Consider the following 19024-nt stretch of genomic DNA (forward strand, 5'->3'; position numbering starts at 1 on the left):
GAGTGATAACATTGCCACTACAACCAAGTAAAGAAATACAGATAGTTCCCCTTCAAGTCTTTGTTCCTGTTCCTAAAAGGTATGCAAGGGGCTGTTTTTTTTCTTCCATTCGATGTGGATGTAATGAATAAATGTTAGCTTTGTGTCATTTGGGGGCCCATTGAGAGTTATGCACCATGGCAAGCTAAAACAAGAGGGTGACCAGATAGGTAGGGCCCGAAGAAGTCTGACGCATCACAGGGAAGTGAGAAATTACTGACCCATTATTGACTGATTTGGGGGCTGCGATGATTACAATCACTCCAAAAGAAGTGAGTGGTGCTACTGCACTGGCCATCATCGTTCATGATGGGGAGCCCTGGATTTGCCATTTGCAAGCAAGTGCCCCAGTGTTTTGCAGGAGAAAAGCACTTTTCTCTGGCCTCTCCCGCAGCAGCTCATTGAAGTAAGCGCCAGGCATGTAAACGACCTCCTGAAAGAACTGGCAGCCCTGGAGAACACTGAGCCCCAAAGCGTATGTTGTTTGCAAGGCGTTCCGCCCACTGCAGGCAGGGAGGCGGGCGGAGGTGGGCAGTCTGCGGGCGGGCAGAGGGTGACATGTTTATACAGAGCAAGTTGAAAGGTGGACAACAGGCGAATAGCGGCTTGGGGCTGCTTGTAGGGTGAACTTGGGAGGTATGCTCTCGACTCCTAAGAGCAAAACAGAGATGCTGAAGCCAGCAGCGTTTCAACCCCAAAGCACCTTCCCCACTGGGGGTTAAAGTCTCCACTTCTTTGCAGAGGTAGGCACAAGCTCTCCGGCCTGCAATCCCCCTGGGCACGAGGAGTGCACAAAGTTTTCCTTGGTAGCTAAGTTGTTTTTATGTGAAACCATTTTGGCCGAGGTGGGGATTTCTCACCTGGGTGTCAGTGGTGCCCTTCTAATGTTTATAAAACATAGCAAATGTACAGTTTGAACAGTTATTTTAGGTAAAAACGTCAGCTTCTTCATGGAGTTGGGCACTCTAAGCTCTGTGTTTGAGACAGATTCTTAGATTTTTCCAGGGCTGAGAAAAGTTTCACCTTGCTTCACACGGTTCTCAAGTTGAGTTACGGTCTTCACATCTCTCTGCTTTCTGAAGTTCACTGATGGAGGTCAGTGAAAAATAACTAAGAAGAAGAAAATAGAATTTTCTAGCTCACAGGGAGGAGGTAGGGAGGTGGCACAGAATCCTTCCAGATGTTGTTCCAGTGGCCCACGGATCTAACCATTCACTCATTTCTTCTTCTTCTTCTTCTTCTTCTTCTTCTTTTTTTTTTTTTTGACAGGCAGAGTAGACAGTGAGAGAGAGAGACAGACAGAAAGGTCTTCCTTTTGCCGTTGGTTCACCCTCCAATGGCACTGCGGCCGGCGCACTGTGCTTATCCGATGGCAGGAGCCAGGTGCTTCTTCTGGTCTCCCATGGGGTGCAGGGCCCAAGGACTTGGGCCATCCTCCACTGCACTCCCTGGCCACTGCAGAGAGCTGGCCTGGAAGAGGAGCAACCGAGACAGAATCCAGCGCCCTGACCAGGACTAGAACCCGGTGTGCCGGCACCGCAAGGTGGAGGATTAGCCTAGTGAACCGGGACTCATTTCTTCTAACTTGTCAACATATCTGTCATGTGGGTTGAGACTTGGTTATAGAGCTAGGAAACCCCATGGGGAGTCATTGCCTTGATACCCACTTTATGCTGCAAATGCAAGTTTCAAAGCCCCCTCCACACCACACTCTAACTACCAGTATTCTCTTACTACCACTATGAGGTCCAGATGAACTGCATATACGAAGACCTTCCCCCTGAATCATTTCCACCAATCCTTTTATTTATTTATTTATTTATTTATTTTTTTTTTTGACAGGCAGAGTGGACAGTGAGAGAGAGAGAGAGAAAGGTCTTCCTTTGCCGTTGGTTCACCCTCTAATGGCCGCCGCGGTAGCGCGCTGCGGCCGGCGCACCGCGCTGTTCCGATGGCAGGAGCCAGGTGCTTATCCTGGTCTCCCATGGGGTGCAGAGCCCAAACACTTGGGCCATCCTCCACTGCACTCCCTAGCCACAGCAGAGAGCTGGCCTGGAAGAGGGGCAACCGGGACAGGATCGGTGCCCCGACCGGGACTAGAACCCGGTGTGCCGGCGCCGCAAGGCGGAGGATTAGCCTGTTGAGCCACGGCGCCGGCCCTTTTTTTTTTTTTTTTTTTTTTTTTTGGACAGGCAGAGTTAGAAAGTGAGAGAGTGAGAGAGTGAGAGAGAGAGAGAGAGAGAGAGAAAGAAAGGTCTTTTTTCCGCTGGTTCACCCCCACAAGTGGCCGCTACAGTCAGAGCATTGCAGCCGGCACACTGTGCCAATCCGAAGCCAGCCAGAAGCCAGGCATTTCCTCCTGGTCTCCCATGCAGGTGCAGGGCCCAAGGACCTGGGCCATCCTCCACTGCACTCCTGGGCCACAGCAGAGAGCTGGGCCGGAAGAGGAGCAACTGGGACAGAATCTGGTGCCCCAACTGGGACCAGAACCCAGTGTGCCAGCGCCGCAGGTGGAGGATTAGCCCAGTGAGCCGTGGCGCCGGCCAATCCTTTGATTTTGTGATACCTTCTAGTCCAGCTTGAACACCTGCAGCAGTCTCCTGATCTACATTCCTTCTGCTCATGTCTCATTTCCTTTCAAAGCTGTTAAAATTCGTCAAGGCTACAGCCTTCAATCAATTTCAATCAATTTCCAAGATTTCCCAAGAGAGAGACTTCATGATGTCTATCATGAATATGTTTCAGAACCTCTCATGTCAGAAATGTATGCCTCCTGTATTCCTAAATTTATTTCAGATGAATTAGGAGAATCACTTTTCATGCCTTGTTCTCATTTCATTTATATATTTGGGGAGTGATTTGGGTTTTTCTTTAGTTTTCTTTTCACATTAAATAATTCCGTTTTCTTTTTCCTGGAGCTACAGAATTCATATCCTAATTCAAGCTGTATGCTCCAATTTCAGATAACCCAGGTAAATGCTGAATCTAGCACTGTACAGTCATAGACTGCCCACCATTCCTCTTGGTTTATTGTGCATCATAGTTTTCTAAGCATCTCTTGACAAGGATCACTCCATCTGCTGAATACCTTCTCCCTATTCTACATTGTTAGTACACTTACTTGTGGCAGTGATCCCATAGGTATATACTAAGATGAAGAAATAGACTCAAAACAGTCAAAATACGTCTCCAGAATTCATAGCTAGTGGTACCGAATAGAGATTCACATCTAAACTGCTCTACGTTCATCCTCTACTTTTGTGCCATGATTAGTCAGACTGCTATGTGGTCAAAAATAATCCAAACAAGAAGTCTCCACAGCAGGTGTACCTGGAGCAATGACCCTCCATACTGTCTCCACCTGCTGAGATAAACCAACTGAATCTGTCTTGGTCTGTGTAGTCGTGTGCATTTTCCCCTGATTTCTCTTCGTCCTTAGATCTGCTTCATCAGGAAAGTCCCATTAATTTTCTTTTCCTGCTCCCTCAAGTGAACAAAGATAGAAGAACCAGATACAGGGAGCATCACCTAGCTCATACACATTGTAAGTTCCTGAATCTTTGGATTGCAAAGTGACATATGAGTACATACAATCTGCACAAACTTCAAGTAACACCAAGATGGAGACTCAGAAGGAAACATACAAATCCCTCTTCACCGATTTGAGTACCAGTGTAATTTGGTTAGTATCACTTTCCTATGCACTTAAATTACTTGTGAAAACAAGTAGGGAATAGACAAACAGCAAACACTCCATTTCAGTTTGTCAACCAAAACTAACCACAAAAGATTTAAGGGGCTCCTGAACCACTTCATTTACTAATGAAACAAGAAACCAACAGAGCCATCTTGGACCACTTATTGAACTTCTTTACTTTTGGTTAACCACGCCCCCTCCCAATCCAATGCATACACACACAACATGTGTTGTCTTATCTTTGTTGTGGGACCTCTTGAATACCCTTTTCCTCTGGCTCATCTCTTGGTTATCGTTTCACCCTGTCCAACCACAACCTATCAGTGGAGATTAGATCTCTACTACCTGGCACTTGGAGGCTTCCATCAGAGATCCAGGTTTCCAGGCAATAGCAGGGAAGTTTAGGGAAGGGCATCTGCCCAGTTTCAAACAGAAAGAAAAATAGACGCTGCATGCGCAGGGGACCATTAAGATCTCTTTCGTCTTCATCTCTGTGACTGCTCTCTCTTGCTTCTGTCTGTTCCACACAATCACTTGAATTGTGTCTGGAACCTAGCACGTCCCTTGGTGCATGACCTCCACCCCTGCCTTTCTTTACAACTGCAGAACCCAAGCATCCACATTATGATAGTTTTTCTATTTGTCTCCTCACAGCACCATAATCTCTTTCTCTCCAGAGGAAACAAAGCTAATTATTCACTGTATACTACAAGCAGCATTAAGAAACTACAAGCCAATTAAGGAATAGTGGCTGTATGATGGGTGACAAAAAGTTCATGAAAAATTAGAGTTAATTATGGTGCAAAATATCTGTACAGAGACATAGGTTTGTTTTCCACGAATGTTCTGCAGACCCTTGTGTGCACAACTAAAATCTGACCCAGTAATTACAATGACTTTATAGAAAGAAGCCTTCATCCTTATCCTCACTATGACACTGAGGATGGACAAGTTCTGCTGTAACTCCATATAATTCCCATGTCTCATTGGCTTTTAATAGCAAAGGTTTATGTCTTGCCCATGCCCCGGGTCTACTGAGGACCTGCTAGATGTCCTGCTCCATGGTGTCTAAGTAAATCTTTCTGTGATCTGCTGGGTGTCACACCACTTGCTGAAGTTACGGTAACTTGGTCTGAAAGGCGTGGTGCACACTACTATGCTGGTCTTCGTTGGGCATCTTGTATTTGAATCTTGTAATTAGCTTATGCGAACTCACTTGGTCCAAAGGTACTTCCTACCTTTCCATATTTTGGAGTTCCCTAGTTTAGTGAACCAAAGTAATCCTTTATCAATCCTTTTAAAATAAATGTGATTATAAGAGAAAATAAAATAATCCGCTCTTGCTTTGGCAGTCTATGGCTTAAGAATTTCTCTGTCACTTTCCATTTTCCATATACTTGGTTCCATTAAAATTTGTAAAATATTCTGGCTTTTTCATATATTTTGCTTTTCAGGTCCCCTTTATTTATAAATGTTCTCTCCTTCTTTATATTGCCACAAGGAGACATGTTTAAACATTTTCCAAATTCTTGTCTTTTTTTTTTTTTTAAACAGGCAGAGTGGACAGTGAGAGAGAGAGAGAGAGAGAGAGAAAGGTCTTCCTTTGCCGTTGGTTCATCCTCCAATGGCCACTGCGGCTGGTGCATCGCGCTGATCCAAAGGCAGGAGCCAGGTGCTTCTCCTGGTCTCCCATGGGGTGCAGGGCCCAAGGACTTGGCCCATCCTCCACTGCCTTCCCAGGCCATAGCAGAGAGCTGGCCTGGAAGAGGGGCAACCGGGATAGAATCCGGCGCCCCGATCAGGACTAGAACCCAATGTGCTGGCGCCACAAGGCGGAGGATTAGCCTGTTAAGCCACGGCGCTGGCCACTTGTCTTTTCCTGATTTGAATACATTTTCTAGTGTCTTGCATATTGTGCCACTGAAGAATATTCAGCTTCTATCACATCTTTCTGGGACTTGGGCTTCATCTCCATGTATGGCTTCCATTTGCTAGTTTAATTATTCTTAATTCTTTCTTTGTGAGATTTAACTCTGTTTTGCTTTAAAATACCATTCTTCCAATTTTATACCCTGTACTGTTTCTCCCTGCCTGTGGAATGCCACGTAACCATAAGGTCATAAATAAAATGACAAATAACCCATGTTTTTGCATACACAAGTATATATACACTAGCATTTGCCATGTTTTATGACATGCTCAAAGATACACACATGAATGTGGCAAGATCAAAGAATACATCAGTGAGAGGAATATTTAGAGTGCTAGTGAAAATGTTTACTAATATGCCTTCTACTAACTGCCGTTTATATATAGGTCTCCACTATGTGAGATAGAAGCTATTACGTGGTTGTACTTAGTCTTTATAAAAATTGAGTAAACACATTAATATAATGGAAAATCAAACAAAACACTCGTGTTCTGGGATCTTGTCCATAGCAAGAAGATAAATCATTAATGTAATTTGCCAATTAAGAATATATATCAACTTTTTTTCCAATCAAAAATTCATATCATAGTTTTTGACTATTATGTTCACCCAGCTGCTTTGGAATACATATATAAATAATTTTACCATTTAATTAAGTAGCTACTTTGTAATACAAACAAAATAGTGAGGGTTGTATTATTAATCCATACCCAGTTCATTTGCAGATGCTTGGGACTTCTGCCTAAGCATATACTTGCATATGAAGTAATTAAATACAATAAAATTTACATCCTTTATGTGCATTATTGTCTAACTCTATATCTTATCAATATGTACACTGGTAGAAAGATCCACGGGAATGACTGCAAGAATAAGTGTGTTTCCATTTCCCCATCAACACATAATCTCTTCCTATACAGTATTCAGTCTATTACTCTGTGTGTGTGCATGTATGTGGTGTGCAGGCACACGGGAGAGCATTCTCTTTAATTTGGAAGTGCCTGACTATGACACAGAGAAACCAGCTACACAGCAGATTTTGACCTGATGGCTGAAGTGATCTCTGGGGATGGTGCCCAGTTTGAGGTTAGCAGATAGAGGTCAAGGGAGACAGGTCGCTCCAGGGAGCTTCTCGTCTTTTATCACCAGCATCCATCAGAGCCGCTGTGTCACAAATGACACTTTCCATTCTTTCCTGCCCCTGTGTTCTGGTACGGCTCAACAGCAGCAACCTGTTGACTCTGGCCTGTTAAGTACTCCTGGCTGGCACCCGAGGCTGCAGAGTGACTTAACTGTGGTAGACAGACAGAATTGTTTCCAATGTACACCTAAGGAGGCCCTCAGCAAAGCAAACATTGATTTTGGAGGGGTAGTTTTTTTTCTCTATTTGCTTTCTGCCAGGAGCCTCTAAATAGGATCCCTATTTTTTTTTTTCCTGTTAATATTAACCCATTTAGAGGCTTGCATGATAAGTTCAAGCCTGTAAGTCTGCAGGGTGTCATAAGATGCCATTGCCTTGCCAAAACAGGGCCACTCCTCCTGAGGATTCAGGAGGTGACTGAACATGAACTCAAACCTGGGAGGCAGCCCTAAGTGCTTGGGTGGCCTCTGGTTAACTGCTGGTTCACTGGGTTCCTCCTGCCTCAGTGGGCCAGCTCCCAGTAGTATAAATCATATAGATGTGAACTTCTTCCTGAAGTAACTTGTTTGCTTTATTTATTTGGAAAATTTCGGTAACTGCTCTCTCAACGGCCGGGCTGTTGAACTCGCCATAACTGAGGCTTACTCAAGAATGTTTAGTCTTAACACACTGTGGTTTCCTTTAGTGACTCTCGGGCCACATTTTGAAGAGAGACGTGCTGGTACCGAAGCATGGTGAATTCACTTCCAGGTACCCAGGCGCGTCTCAGAATACCTTGGGTTTTGAGACAGAGTGGGTGGCAATGGTGAAGTGGAACCTCTCCCTAAACAAACCAGAGCCACACAACCATAAACACACGCACACCCACATACACCTTGATGTCTTAGGGGTGGAATACGCAGAAACGAACACAATTTTAAATAGGAATTTTAGATGGAGCAATTTTTAATATTTCTAAGGTAGAGGTAGTCACGTAAATCTCTCTTCTGAAATAAAATTTATTCCACTTCCTCTTGGTGTATTACATGTCTTAAAAAGTGTACTTGAATAAAAGAAAATAAGTACTTTAAAATGAATAAAATCATTCATTGGTAGCAGTGATGTGAGTTTACATGTGGGGCGCCCAAGCCAAACTGTCAGAAAAGATCACATTATCCTTTGTAATTTGCCAAACAGCCTTCTGGTGGGGAGCAGGGGAGGATGGAGGGCGGGGGTGCAAGGGAAGAGGGTGCTTTACTCTGCATTAGGAAATGTAGGGGCCACTTACAGACTTCTAGACCTGTGATTAACAGATAAATGAGGACATTTTTTAAGCCAGTGAAAACTTTCCTCTAGGTTTTCTTTTTTTTAAACTAAAGCATTGGTGGAATCTTAGAAGGAGAAAGTAATCTGTTTTTAACTTCATGTTGGATGCATAAGGTACAGCTTTTGTGCGTCTGGATTTTTGGCCTTTCTCTGTAATAAGCTGCACCGAAAAAACAAATCAAATCAAGACACACTGTTCACAGAATCTGGTCCTTCACAAAGCATGGAGAAAGTATTTTCTTCCCAAGAGTTTTGCAAAAACACCCATGCTGTTGGCTTTTTTTTTTTTTTTTTTTTTTTTTTTTTTTTTTTTGGACAGGCAGAGTTAGACAGTGAGAGAGAGACAGAGAGAAAGGTCTTCCTTCCATTGGTTCACCACTCCCCCACCCCCAAATGGCTGCTACAGCTGGTGCATTGGGCCGATCCGAAGCCAGGGACCAGGTACTTCCTTCTGGTCTCCCATGCGGGTGCAGGGCCCAAGCACTTGGACCATCCTCCACTGCTCTCGTGGGCCACAGCAGAGAGCTGGACTGGAAGAGGAGCAACCAGGACAGAATCCAGCGCCCCAACCAAGATTAGAACCCGGGGTGCCGGCACTGCAGGCGGAGGATTAGCCTAGTGAGCCCTGGCGCAGGCCCCATGCTGTTGGTTTTTATGGCTGAGGCTGAGGGGGCTGGAAGGACATTGTCTCTGTTGTTGCCTTCTCTTCATAGCCATCCCTCATGGCCTAGAGGTTTCTAAATGATCCTTTATATTAAACCTTCTGCTGAGCCTCTCTGCATGTCAGCTTGTGTCTCTTTCTTAACTCTTTCACAGCACACATTACTGTCCCAAAAACCGTGCTGTGAATTCAACAGGAGAATATGCAGATGATTACAGATGCCAACCTTAGGACTGATCAGGTGTCCCCGCGTTCCATCGGGGTAGACTGTGCTACCTGTGATAGCAGCTGTTTTGAATGTGTGTGGGGAGGTGGTCAAGAGGTAGACTACAACAGAGGAAGCAGCGTCAAAAATAAAAAGACCAAGAGAATCACAGTGCAGAGCACAAGTCCATCAAGATCAGCAGCTTCCCCCATGCCTCTGCAACAAGAGGGGACTCTAGGGAAAAGTGGCATCTTCTTTTGAGCAATCTCTTGATTTCCAGAATGTAGTTCTTTGTCTAATTTCAGAAACTTGCTGCCATTTCCAATTCTTCCAACTACTAAGAGCATAATGCAGGAAATTATACAGAGTAGAAATGAGTAGCTGAGGAAACAGAATGGTTCTTGGTCAAGAGAGAACTGTGACCTATTTGAAATCATAAACATATCTGACTCACGATGGGCAGAGATGTTAAATCACTGTGGGATAGTGCTGCCAGGCTTATTTTAAGAAACACTGGGAAACAGAGTTTCCTCAATGTCATCCCCTTGAGTTTCTCACTGAGAAGGTCAGGAGTTGGACATGAAGATTTGCATTTCCAACAAGCTTCCAGGTAAAGGGAATCTGTAAGTCCCAGCCTACACTTGAAAAACACTTTCTTAAGACATTGATTTCTGTAAAAGGAGATGGATGGAAGTGGTGAGGTAGTATGGCTGTGGGTCCATAGAAGGGGTTAGGTGAATGGCTATGTGGATGGCTAACTCAGGCTCACAGCATGGAATGCAGCTACCACACAGGGGCTTGAACCGGGCACAATCTATGTCTGATGCTGGAAAATTTCCAAATCAATTGTCCTGAACAGTAACTAGGCTTGGGAAACACTAGCTGAGTCCTGGACCACGAATCTACGTAAACTGTACCTGCAATGGGCTCTTCCACGGTAATCTTCCCATGATACCTGTATAAGTTTTCTATTACCCCAATGAATTGTCTGAAGCAGCCTACTTATGAGGAAAAAGAGATGTATTGAGCTCACAGTTCTGGGGTTTCAAGGGCAAGGCCCTGACATTGAACCTACTCTAGTGTGGGCGCTCTCACCATCATCACATGGTGGTAGGAGGCAAGGGAAGGAGCATGTATGCAAGCAGGTGATCACACCTCAAACAGGAAGCCAGAGCGGGTCCGAGGGAAGCTAGGCCAGACCTTCCTAACAATCCTCTCCAGAGAACTAACCCCTGTTCCATGAGAAATAGTTTGATCCTTGAGGACCCATACTCAATTGACCTAGAAATCCCACCAAGCCCCACTTCTAAAGATTCCACCTCCCAACATTGCCAAAGTGTTAACATTTGAAATCTTGAGAGCACAAATAACATCCAAGCCACTGCAGTGCCCCAGAAGTAATGGGCATGTGGACTTGAAGGCTGCTGTTGGACTAGTGCATTGCAGGACAGCCAGTAGAAACAGCAGTGTTGACTTTCTGTTGGCTTCAAACCTTGTATTGTCTTTCAAAGAACCATTTGTGTGGAGTGAATGCACCCGAAAGTTCTTAGATAAGTTGGGAGTGGGTGGGGAAAAGAAAAAGTTTAAAAGAGACTCTGTTTTCCTAATAATAAGATTAAGGATGCAGGAAAGGGTTCAGCTATTAGCTGGAATTTAGTGTGACCTTCTCTGCACTCTGAGTTGGTAGTTCATAATATACCAGTTTGAAAGGAGATTGGTACACCAATCAGATGAAAAGATGACCACCATGAAAGAGGAAAAAAGAACCAAAGTGGCCAACACACACAAAGCCATCTTCAGCAGTGTGCTCTAATGTTCACTTGGCAGTATTCACTCCTTCTGCCCACTGCTTCTCATCATGGGATGAAATCACCAGGCAATTTCAGTTTAATGACACCTGCCATTACGATCACCCAGCTAAGTCCCCTGTTAACCTCCACAAAAGCCCTGCTATGATTCTTTACTGGGATTACATTAAATCTGTAGACTAGTTTGAGAACAATCCACAACATAACAACACTGAATCTTTCCATTCACTAACATAGTATATTTTCCTATCTATTAAGTTCTCTTAACATTTTCCTCCTTTAATGGTTAGTAGTTTTCACAGTGTGACGATCTTTCAACCCATTGTTGGATGTATTCCCAGGTGTTTGCTATATTTTGATGATCTTATAAATTATATTCCTATGAAATTTAATTTTCCATGTGGTTCTTAACATTTTATTGAGTTATAAAAGGGGGAGTCTGACTCCCTGTTTCACAGATGTTGGACTTCTGATTGCTCCACATCCAGGCAGAATTGATAAGAAAGCCCAAGTGAACTCCCTTCTTTGGCACAGATGGGAAACTCAGAACTGGCAGGTCCCCAGCCTTTGCTTGGGAATATTTTCCCAGTCCCACCCCCTAGCCACATGAAGGTCCAGCCCACCCTGCGTTTTTCAAAAGCCTGCCCAGGCCTGCTGGCTCTCTCCCTGCTCTCCCCTGGAATCCCTTGTGTGAATTCTAAATTTTCTTCCCAGTTCTCTAAGTATATCAAATACCCTCAGCCTCAACATCGCACCTGCTGACTAGGAGGGGCTACCCTCTACCTTTCCAGGGTATATGCCAAACAAGGTATACTGACCTTACATCCAGCCATCTCCCTAACTTCACTTATCTCTTGTAGTTTGTGAATTATTTTGAACCTTCTATATCCACAATTATATTGTCTGAATAATGACAGTTTTACCTGTTGTTTTTTAATCCTTTTGTCTTAAAAGACTTTTTTTTATTGCTTTACTGAACTTGTTAAGAGCTTAAAATGTTGACTGAAAGTATTGATTGTGGACTTTATCTTGCCATTCTTAGGAAAATGGTCAGTATTTGACCATGTTATGTGAATCATTTTTTTTTTTTTTTTGTAGATACCCTTTATCAGCTCAAAGAAATTTCTGGCTATTTCTAGTATGGAAAGCATTTCTCTTTTAAATAAATGGTTTTAATTCATTTTGCCTCCTATTTTTCAACTTGTATCGTTCTGAGACCATCTTTGTTTAATCCTCACCTTTTAAGGATATTTCCACTGAGTACAGAAACTTTGGCGGACTTTTTTTTTCTACATTAGCCTTCAATATTTCTTTGTTATCCAGTTTCCAGAGACTCTACTGAAAAGCTGGTTGTTATCCATCATTTTCTTTTCTAATACATTCTTATTAACGACAGTCAAATATTTGACCCTAGATCTCTTAAACTTGTTCTACCTGTAATGTGGCATCCTTTGACCAACATCTCTCCAATTCCACCCTACCTCCAGCCTCAGGTAATCACAATTCTATTCTCTATTTCTGTGAGTTCAACTTCTTTAGAGTCCAAATACAGTGGAGATGATGTAATATTTTCTTTCTGTGCTTGGCTTATTTTACTGCACATAAAATATTCTCCAGGGTCATCCATGTTGTTGTAAATAAAAAGATTTCCTTATTTTAGGGCTAAATGGTATCCTGTTGGCATATACGGCATATTTTCTTTCATCTGTTTATGGACACTTACACTGATCCCATATCCTGCCTGTTGTGCGTAGTACAGCAACAAACATGGGAATACAGGCATCTCTTCTCTTCAATATACTGTAACAACTTTATTTCCTGTGGATATATGTTCCATAAAGGGATTATTGTATTGTATGCTGATTTTATTTTTAAGTTTCTGAGGAATCTCCATAACAGTTTTCACAATAGTTGTACTAATTTACATTTCTATCAACCGTGTGCAAGGGTTTCCTTTTCTGCACACCCTCTGCAGCACTTGTTCTCTCTCATCGTTTTGCTAATACTTACTCCAACAAGCAGGAAGTGATGTGTCATTGTGACTCCGATCTGCATTTCCATGAGGATTAGTGATGTGGGCACTTCCTCAAATATTTCTTGGTCATTTTTATGTCTTCTTTATGTCTATTCAAATCCTTTTTTCTTTTTTAATCAGATAATGTGTTTTCTTGTTGTTGAATTGTTTGAGATCCTATGTTACAGGATTTGCAAATATCTTCTCCCAATGTACGAATTACCTCTTCATGCTGTTAACTGTTTCCTTTGCTGTGTGGAAGCTGTTTAGTTTGAATCACTGTCATGCTTTTTTTTTTTTTTTTTTTTTAAATTACTGATGATTCTTGGGTTCTTTCCATTTCTTTCCTCTTGCTGCTTTTAGGATTCTCTCTTTGTCTTTCATCTTTGAGAATTTGGTGAGTTCTTGTTTGGACTGCATCTGACTGGAAACCTTGATGTTCCTTGTGCCTTCCCCAAGACATAGATACTATTGATATTACTTTTTATGATAAGTTTGCTGTCCCTTTACCTCTTTCTTCTCCTTCTTGAACTCTTATAGTTTGGATATGTGTCCTTTCAATGCTGTTCAAAAAATCCCATAAGCTTTCTTGACGCTTTTGCACACATTGTTTTTTTCTTTTTTCTCCTCTTTCAGTTTAGATTCTTTCTTCTGCTTGGTCAGTTCATGCTCTCTCATATTTCTCATTTCATCCTGTCCAGCTGGTTAATGGAAAGTAACAGATAGCCTCAGAATTTGATTATATATACCTATACTTATATAAATGTGTATATGTATGTATAAATATATATAATGTTGATCTCTCTGCTAAATTTCTATTTTTGATCATTTATTGTTTTCCTGATAACAGTGAATTATTTTTATTTCACTGAGTTCAGTGAGCTTCCATAAAATAAGTATTTTGAAACCCTTCAGATAGTTCCTATATAAGTATCTCTATTTGGGGTCAGCTACTTGGAGATTAACTGTTCTTTTTATTTATCCTTTGTTTTTCATGTTTCTTGTTGCTTTATACTGATGTCTGTACATCTAAAAAATGCTATTCTTTATTATTGCTTTTCTTTGTATCAAATATATCTTTTGTATCTAAGTGCGTATTGTAAGGAAAGAAGAGCAGGACAAAGAGGAGGAAGATATGAACTCACAGCCAGAACAAGTTTATTCAGGGAAAAAGAACTGGTTCACTACCAGCAGGTACATAGGGTAAACATGTGGTAGAGAGCCGACACCCTTACAAGCCACCAGGCTTATGTAGACAAGGCAGCAGAGGGCCCTGGTGGTGGTCAGGGGTGGTGTTAGGTGGGGCTGAGCTAGTTTTCATGGGCTTTTAAGGGCTAAATGGCTGAGGCAGGGTCCAGCTGGTGTGAGGAAGAGTGTAGAGGGGGCTAGGAAGTCCCTCTGCGGATTGGATCTGCTTCAGGCAAGGAATTCAAATGTCTCCAAGGCCTACGTCCTTGCTCCATTACTATGAGGCTCTCTATTACTAGTTCTAATCAGACTAAAATGTGCCTGAAAATGGCTTTCTTTATACTATTAAGCTTCTTGATTTGGAGATTCAAATCTTGCCTCACATTTTGAAATTTCTCACATTTCAGATATCACTTCAGTCTATTCTTTCAATGACCCACTATGTGAGAGCTTTGGATCAATGCTATGTATCCTGGACACTGTTTTTTCCCCCTAACCTTTTCTCTGTGATTCAATAAGGATATTCTCTATGGATCTGCATATGAGTTCAGTCATTCTCTCTTCTTCTGTATTAAAAGTATGGTAAATCCAACCATGCAGTTCTTAATTTCTTACAGTTTTCACTTCCAGAATGTTCACTTGATTCCTTATAATAAAGTTTAATTCTTTTCAAAATGTTCTGTTCATGAATTTTGATCATCTCTTATACTTTTAAAATTATTTAAATCGTAGTGATTTGGCAGTCCCTGTCTGCTTCCTATTTATATCTGCTTCTATTAATCATATTTCACTTGCTTTGTTACAGCTTTGGTAAATTTTAACCTGAGCTGGATATTGTGGCAAGCCTTGACTTACACTATCATCCTTAAAAGAGTGCTCAACGTTGTTTGGCAGGCAATTAAATCACAGCAGTTCACCTTGATCCCGCTGTCTTGGGGTGATTATCTTTCTGTATTGCCCTTATTCCCAGGGCAGGCATTCCAGAGATGTCAGCTGACAGCATGCTTTGCTCACAGAGCTTCCTCCACGCGCCCTGGTGCTGAACCATATCTGGGTCTTCACTCTACAGTTGCCACAAAACTGTATGAAGTAGATCTTAAATCTGCTCATCTCTTAGCTTTGTAAGATCTCCTTTCTGTTGGCTCTCCTTGAATCTTGTTTTCTATTAATAGCAAAGTATTCAAGGAATATGCTTATACACCAACAATTAGGTGGTAATTTGCATATGAATACTGCTTTCCATAAAGGGGAAAGGGTGCTATTCTGTAAATGCCAGTTTTTGAAGACGAGTTTTGTTTTCCCCTCATTAATACAAAAGAATAAATTAATGTCCTAGTATTTATTCCTCAACCTTGTTTATTCACTATAAGTCATATTTCTGGAGGCTGATTAAGTGGTGTAAAATTAGATTCCCTTTCATAACCTTCAAAGATAAGAAGCAAAATCTGTATCATGGTAAATTTACTATTTATTCAACAAATAGGGACTTGAAAATACTACAGACTGCTATTACAAAATAGCATCTCTTGCACATTCCACAAATGCAATATATGGTGTTTTAGGTTGGGTATTATTCTTCTTTGCATTAGGAATGAACAGAAAAAAGGAAAACAGACAAGATTCTCTACATTTTTAGTAATACAGAGACTGAAGCCTATCAAAACTAGCAAACTTTTAGTAATTAGAATTAAGATTAGCTTATAAAAATCATCTTCTTATATATATTAGTAATGATCAATAAGAAAATATATCAGTTACTATGGCAGAGAATTTTGTTGTACTTATACTGTTTCCAAATGGTAAAAATGTTGGCTTTTCCTTTCTAAATTTTCCACCTCTTATTTTTATCTAAATTTTAAATTTAAATACTGGAACATTTCATTATAATGTACTAAATGGGACTAACTCTCGTGTTTGTTATAATAAAATGGCAACTAGTAAAAAAAATTCCTGGAATGCCACTGGCTAGATTACTGAAATGCTTGGCTTAGTGGAATTCTCTCCTCATAATGAAAGACCCAGTTCTGAGGTCACTCTCTTGATAATGAGACTCTCCTTGGGAGACTCTAAGCATTCTCTTTCCCAAGAGACAACTTTCCTATTGCTGAAGTGATTGCAACAGCGTTTATGCCTAAAGGTTTCTAATAATTTTCTTTTATTGGTTTTATTTTTAATTTTGAATGATCGTTTTAATGATATTTAAAATACACACTGGTTAATTTACCATTTCTATCAGAATTTTTTGTATGTTATAACTGCATTCATAAGCTATAAGCTACAAACCATACTCTAGACATTATTATATTGTTATTATCTATTATTGTTATTAGAAACAGTAAAACGTATACTCAACAGACCCAGAGTTCAAGCTATTCTTTCACCATTTATTACTTAGCAAATCAGGTAATTAACCTTCTTGCTTTGACTCACTTTTTACAAAGGACAATAAGCAACTTTCCTGGCTAAATGAAGCAGACTGGGCAGATAAGGATTTCCATCCAGGTTCTATGGTAAACACATCTTTTCCCAAGTTTTTACTGTCACTTGTAGCACTGATGACTTTCCAAACCATGCCTCCAGCACTGATCCCCAGAGAGATCCAACTCAAGATTTCAAAATTCCTGCTGGAATCACCACTCAAACAAAGCATCAACACCTCATACACACTTTCTAAAGCATAACACATCATCATTCTCCCAGACCTGGTCCTGCTGCTGTGTTCTCAATACTTACACACATTACCATGCACTATTTAGTTTAAGAGGAGCAATGTGGACTTAGCCTTCTGTTGGTCACTTCTGTTTGTTCATCCTAGATACGCCAAAGGTCATCTGATGATGTATTCCATCCCCACAACTAGGAAGCTGCTTCATTCCTCACTGGAGCTACTGTGACAGCTCCAATACAGACTTGCTCTAGCCACCCCTCATGTTTACTTTTACTGCCACTGCCACTGTCTTGTTGTTTTCCTGAATCTACAGAATGAATCAGGCTGCCTGCTTAAGAATCTTTGATTGCTCTTCGTTAATTCCATAGTAAAGTCATGTGCTGATACTTTCATCCAACAATACTGAGTACCTAATGTGAATCATGCCTCATATCAGGAACCACTCACTTTCTTCTTTTTGGCATGTAAATGATCTGAAAACCTGACCACTTTCCAGTACCAATTCCTGGCACTTCTCTCCACTCACCTCACATTCCTTCCACACTCAACTACTTTTGAAAACAAAAATCAATGGGCTATAATTTTTGAACAACTTTAGGTTTACAAAAAAACTATTCAGAAACTGCATGAAATTCCCACAACTCACCAGCTTGCCTCAAACACAGTTATTTCATTATTAACATGTTATGTTGGAGCTAGTGATGTGGTGTAGAAAGCTAAACCTCCACCTGTAGTGCCAGCATCCCATAAGGGTGGCAGTTCAAGTCCTGGCTATTACACTTTCTGATCCAGCTCCCTACTAATGTGCCTGGGGAAACAGCAGAAGATGGCCCACGTCTTTGGGTGCCTGCATCCATATGGGAGACCCATATGAAGCTCCTGGCTCCTGGCTTTGACGTGGCCCAGCTTTAGCCATTGTGGCCATTTGGGGAGTGAACCAGTGAATGGAAGATTTTGACAGAAGTATAAATTTTTAAGGATTTTTACTTATCTATTTGCAAGGCAGAGAGAGAGAGAGAGAGAGAGAGAGAGAGAGAGAGAAGGTGAGATGTTCTCTATGTATTAGTTCACTCTCCAAATGGCTGTAATGGCTGGAGCTAGACCAGACAAAAGCCAGGAGCCAAGAACTTCACCCTGGTCTCTCACGTGGGTGGCAGGGGCCCAAGCACTTGGGACATCTTTGATTGCTCTCCCAACCACATTATCAGGGAGTCCGATCAGAAGCTTTGCAGCTGATATGGGATGCTGGCATTGCAAGCAGCAGCTTAACCCACTGTGCCACAAGGCATCTCCTTGACAAATACATACTAACACGTACCCACCATTACAGCATCCTACAGTTATTTCATCACCCTAAAAGTCCTCTGTGCTTCACCAGTTCCCTCCCTCTCACTAAATCCCTGCCAACCACTGACCTTTTTCACTGTCTAGTCATTTTATGTTGTCTGGAATGTCAGTTAGTTGAAATGACAGAGCATGCAGTCTTTTCAGATTGGCTTCTTTACTTAGCAATACATATTTAAGATTTCTTCCTCCTTTCCCTTCTTCTTTTTTTTTTTTTTTAAATAAAGATGTATTTACTTATTTGAAAGGCAAAATTCCAGAGAGGCAGAGGCAGAGAGAGAGAAGTTGTTCATCTGCTGGTTCACTCCCCACACCGCAACGGCCAGAGCTGTGCTGATCTGAACCCAGGAGCCATGAGCTTCCTCCAGGTCTCCTACATGGGTGCAGGGGCCCAAAGATCAGGGCCATCTTCCACTGCTTTCCCAGGCCACAGCAAAGAGCTGGATCAGAATTGGAGCAGCCGGGACTCAAACTGGTGCCCAGACGGGATGCCGGCACTGCAGACAGTGGCTTTACCCACTACACCACAGCACTGGCCCCTTCATTTTTTATTGCTGAATACTATCGATTGTATGTTGGTACAGAAGTTTGTTTATTGATTCATCTACAGAATGAAATGTTGGTTTCTTCCATGTTTTGGCAATTACAAAGAAAGCTGTTATGAATATTTGTGTGGGAGAAGACATTTAACCTAGTAGTTAAACTTCCTACCTCCCACACTGCAATACCTGGTTTGACTCCCAGCTCTGGCTTCTGATTCCAGATTCCTGCTAATGTGGACCCTTGGGGGCAGTGGCACTGGCTGAAGCTCTTGGGTCCCTGCCACCCACATGGCAGACTTGGACTGAGTTCCTGACTTCTGGTTTCAGACCAAGTCCAGCCTGGGCCATTGGAAGTGAAACAACGGATGGGAGATCTCTCTCTCCATGTTCTGTGTGTGTGTGTGTGTGTGTGTGTGTGTCTGTCTGTCTGTCTCTCTGAAAAAATAAATAAAAAATTTAAAACTTTCACATGCAGATATTTT

Source organism: Lepus europaeus, chromosome 6, assembly GCF_033115175.1.
Source record: "Lepus europaeus isolate LE1 chromosome 6, mLepTim1.pri, whole genome shotgun sequence".
Classification (NCBI taxonomy): domain Eukaryota; kingdom Metazoa; phylum Chordata; class Mammalia; order Lagomorpha; family Leporidae; genus Lepus; species Lepus europaeus.